Genomic DNA, 5,000 nt, shown 5'->3' with positions numbered 1-5,000 from the left:
ACTGCAGTGATCTAGCTTTCTTTAGTGCCACACTCGCTGATGCCGGCACGCCTACGTTTTCGCTTTCCCCAGCCTGGTTCTGGTTCCTCTGTTATGCACTATGCCTCAAGATGATGCTGGCATTACCTTCGTCTCCCCTAAGAATTTAATAAAACCATTTATATATAAGAGTGATCTCTAACATGTATGCAGCGAACCATTCATATAATGAGGCGTCGTCATTGTGGAGCTGTCGGAACTGAAATCCATTTAAAAGCAGTACAAAATGTATTCTCTAAGCGCCCACAGTCTCTATCTGTTACATGGTGTATATGATACAAAATTACCTAGAGACCTGATTGCATTTGGGTTGGTAAACATTCACAAATCAACACTTATCAGTCCCATAAATATTCCCTAACATCATTAATGTAATCAACATTCGGATGCAATTTACGGCTTGGATGTTCGATTGGCCTGAATCATCATGGTAACTAAAGGCCTTTTATGTCTCTATCTATTTCAGGAACATCATTCGTATATCTCGGTCCAATAGACTTGTTACTCTTTAGAAGTGATTTGAATCCGGAAATGCGAGGGAAATGTTAACCGAAAATTTCGAAGGTAATAAAGGCCGGTCGGATAACGCGTAGATTTTTTTTCCCTTTTTAATCGGATGGAAGAACATTTTTTTCCTAATTTGGTAACGGGACGTGGCTGAGTTTCCAATGCGTGATTCGTCAATATTTTTATAAAACGGCGTGACTACGGAAGCAATGAAGAACAAGGAAACGTGAAGATACCCCCAACATACAGCCAAAGACTCGAACGACCTAGAATCTGCAGCATGAGTACAGCAATAGTCATGGCAGACGCAGATGTGGCTCGGGAGTGCCTTCTCCTCCTCCTCCTCCTCCCGTCTATTCATCTAGCTTCTCCGAAATGGAGCTTCAAGGCTGCCTGGAGGGCTTAGGTGACACTCGGGAGCTCAAGGTTGTAATTCCTCTCGCGAAACAGAAAAGATTCAGTCTTATGTAACTACCGATGTCGCCTTTTGTATGAGGGACAGAGGGAGGGAGAGATGGAAAGAGAATAAAGGGGTGAGAGAATGATAAAGAAAGAGAGAAAGATGGAGAAAGTAAGAGGTGATTATAATTATAATTACAGAGAGAGAGAGAGAGAGAGAGAGAGAGAGAGAGAGAGAGAGAGAGAGAGAGAGAGAGAGAGAGAGAGAGAGAGAGAGAGAGAGAGAGAGAGCAGGCTGGAGGGTGGTTGGGGATTGTAGGCGTGGATCAATAGGGGATAGCGTTTTCTGGTGCAGGGCCGCATGATGCTGCCCTGGCCGTGGAGGCGTCGTGGAGAGAAGGACATAAATGTGCACTTAAGTGTCTCTCAGCGCATCCAAAGCAGCCGGAGACGACATCTGTTGGTTTCTTTTCTTCAGCGCGACACAGGGATTTCCATTCTCCGCTTAACCGTCTGGGAATTGTGTTGTTTTACTCCCGGAGGAATGACCTCGGAGCTGATTTTTTGTCTCTTTTTTCCTCCGGCGATAAACATGCAATAAGATCTGATTTATGTTGCTGGGTGATATCAATTTGCAGTTTAATGACCGGCGGATTGGAAATTCAATGATGAAAAATGAATCGGACGTAAGTTATCTTAATAGTCTTTCGTATATTTTACTATCCAAGTCAGTCCTGCCGTTCCACCGAAGGACCATAGTATTTCGCAAGTCCGTTCTCCGTTCTCCGTTCTTTATAGCAACATGTCACTTCACTACAGCGTTAACTTCTCGGATGATTTCTTGGACACTGTAAAATGCTCGCTTGTATTCACTTACTGTTGCAGTGTTCACTTCGAGTTATTTTAAACCATTTTGTGAGTTCTTTCCCGTATCATAACCGACAAATTATATCCACGATCGTTTTGAAATCCGAACATATTTACTCATGTCGGTCTACATCAAGCAAAATTAACATTCCCAAAATAATATCTTCGGTGAATATTTATGTGACAGCAAAAACGAATCGGGCCATACTTCATAAAATCTGATCTTGTTTTTTTCATTTATTGTATACCTAAATCCTACCTGAATCGCATTTATGTAATATACTGCACGTGTGGTCAATTTCATTTTAGTTCCACCATCTTTAAAGTCACCCATTTGTTCCACTTTAAGCTCAACTTCAGCCATATTCTCTTGCCTCCGCCATCCAATCTGATAATGTATAATGACTCTTAATTCCTGCATAGTTCCCGCACCGCTGGCCTTCGAGGATGGAATGTCAGTTGAACCGCAGCCTAGCTTTTAGGTCTTCATTTGTCCCTGCATCTCTTGCTGATCCGAACTTTCGCCCTGAATCAGCACTGACTCGCGTGCATAGTTAAGTTTAGAATGCTGGACTTGGCGAAAATCTGTCCAATCATAGAATTATTTATTTCCGTCTCAGGGGCTCCGCTGAGGCAAAGATTAATTTCTCTTCCTCGACAATCACTCTGATTTTATTTTTGGTTGCTTTAGAGGTGTCTTTTGTTACGATCAACGAAAGTACGTAATGATCTGATGCCTTTAATATCATATACATATGTAACAGATAACTGTAAACAGTCGTCCCTGCTACCTCCTAATGTACATAAAATGCATGATATCGTAACTGTTTCTTTCGTGAAAGTGAAAAGAAAAATAATATATGTATATATATTCACACACTTCACAGGCACAAATTAAAAAATTTGCTAACCTGTTGTAACAGCACTCATAAAGTGATGAAAACAAGCACACGCGTGAGAGATAGTCCTGCCCTCGGCCGGCCCTCACTGGTCGGCTCGTGGACAGCTCAGAAGGCTAGACCTACGTTTCTGTAGTAAACAAAACCCTTGACAGCAAATCTCGCTAACACATCGTTGGCTCGTAACCTGACGCAAGGATTATTATGACGTTCTAGCTTACCCTTTCTAAGGATTAGAAAACCCTGGATTGAATTTACGGTGGAAAATACTCACCGCCTCTAACTTGGCGATCGGAAGGTCCCGTTAAGAAGTAAATAAATAGATAAATAAACACGATAAACAAGACAGAGAAAGCTAACGGCCATCCCGATTAGAAGCTCGACAAGCAGTTGGTCATGTTTACCACTATGAACGTAGAAGGGAAACGCGAGTGAGGCCAAGCTTTGTACACCCCGACTACTCACTCAGGGGCTACACCTACACTACGGTACACACTAGTGGGTCCAGCTCGGGCCCGAAGAACGCAGAGCGAGGGCGGGCCATGAGGTTCTCCTGGGAGGAATTCCCTAACCGCCAATGCGCCGCACATTCTAGATGAGTTATTCTTTCGCTTTATTTTTGGATTCACCTTTTGGAAATGACTGAAAGACCTGCATGTCCCACGCATTCTCTGCCCCGGTGTTTTACAGCAAAACCTGTCGAATACAAATAATCGGTGGCGGTCTAGTATAGTCTTTGATTCTAAAGATAAATTTTGATTGTTGATATTTCGAATTCGTAATAGCTGGAATGAACTGCCATACAAATTACAACAAAGGATAAGAGAGAAGCAGGTTGATTAACTATTTACAGTGACATGGTGTCTCTGGCCTGACACGGCTTGTTTAGTGTGTGTGTGTGTGTGTGTGTGTGTGTGTGTGTGTGTGTGTGTGTGTGTGTGTGTGTGTGTGTGTGTGTGTGTGTGTGTGTGTGTGTGTGTGTGTGTGTGTGTGTGTGTTTGGGCACATGCGCGCGGAAACATACACCCGCACGCATCCACATCGCACGCACACGTGTCAGAGGGTGTTCCTTTGTATATCTGTATACAATCTAACGTAAGTAGATCTAGCATCACCCCCGACTCCCGCTAGTCCGGTGGCCGGCCAGGGGGTCGCCGAGGGGGATGCCCGGACACGCGAACACCACAGCTAGGCTATTCCGGCGGCGAGCTCTTCGGGTCGTCTTCCTCGCACTATGAACAACAAACATTTCAGGATTTCTCACTGCCTACCGGACTATGATGGTGAAGGACATCTGTATCAGCCATGGTCTCTACAACAAACGGTCCACTCATATACTGAAAGTTACCTAAATCTATTTAATTCATTTGGATAAACAATTACTGTGTACAGAGTAATCACAAAATTCACAAACTATACAAGACACGTCAGAATATGCTGGATGTGTCGCCCGTGAAAACAGGCAAGGAAATTTATTTATTTTGGATATTTCACTTTACTTAGTTATTTAAATACCTATTTATTCATTTTTTTATTTGTTTATTTAAAGATTTACTGAAAATCTCGGAAAAGAGTTTAGATTATTCCATATACTTCTTTGAACATTCTAATTTGCAAAGCATCTTTTACGTCTCTTCAGTTTGTCATTATCATCTTATGTTAATACTCATTCTCTATCTTATTTCACTTGAGATCTAGATTCTTATGTTTCATAAATACATACTATGCATATCTTTTTTTACTTTAGCATGCCAGCAAATATATATATTTGTATTTTAGCGCATGTTTTTGCCTTTGGTTAATATCTTATTTTCCATTAAACTTTCCAATAAAAGCACTTTAAAAAACACTAATTGGTAACCATGCCACCTTTATCTTTTCATGCTAGATATATATATATTTAAAAAATCATCAACTAGTAGTCAATGCACTATATTCACTTCAGCGGCTTCCAGATCGCACTTCATTTTCTTGCCCAGGGAGCTGTAGACTTGGAATTCAGAGCTAACCACTAGGTCCTTTTTGGCGACCACGGTCCTGGAGACAGATGGATCTCTTGGCTCGTTTCCTTCGCTAACCTTCCCAACGCAGCGCAGGTATCACATGGGATAAGGTATTTCATTTTGCATTTCATTGGGGTCTATGATTTCATTCAACTTGTACACTCTGACCCGACCACTTTTATTGCGAAGTCACGTTTTGCTACTTTTTTTTCTTTTTTTTTTCTTTTTTCATGTTAAATCTATGATTTTTTTGGAGTCCACTTTGGTAGTTTCTTAGCATCGCCGT

At 41.8% G+C, this 5,000-nt stretch overlaps 1 protein-coding gene across 2 annotated transcripts in view; it reads right to left on the bottom strand.

Moving 5' to 3' along the window:
- Positions 1-3,608: 3,608 nt before the first annotated feature.
- LOC113814380 (uncharacterized) overlaps positions 3,609-5,000 on the bottom strand; it is a 56,177-nt gene continuing 54,785 nt past the window's right edge. The window contains exon 3 of one of the 2 annotated variants that reach the window (XM_070126542.1): positions 3,609-5,000. This exon is cut by the window's right edge and continues 1,482 nt beyond it. The gene's annotated coding sequence lies outside the window, so the exon portion shown is untranslated. The other variant, XM_070126543.1, reaches the window with a different exon arrangement.

The sequence above is a fragment of the Penaeus vannamei genome, chromosome 10 (genome assembly GCF_042767895.1).
Source record: "Penaeus vannamei isolate JL-2024 chromosome 10, ASM4276789v1, whole genome shotgun sequence".
Lineage (NCBI taxonomy): Eukaryota > Metazoa > Arthropoda > Malacostraca > Decapoda > Penaeidae > Penaeus > Penaeus vannamei.
This window is presented reverse-complemented; position numbering and strand designations above follow the sequence as displayed.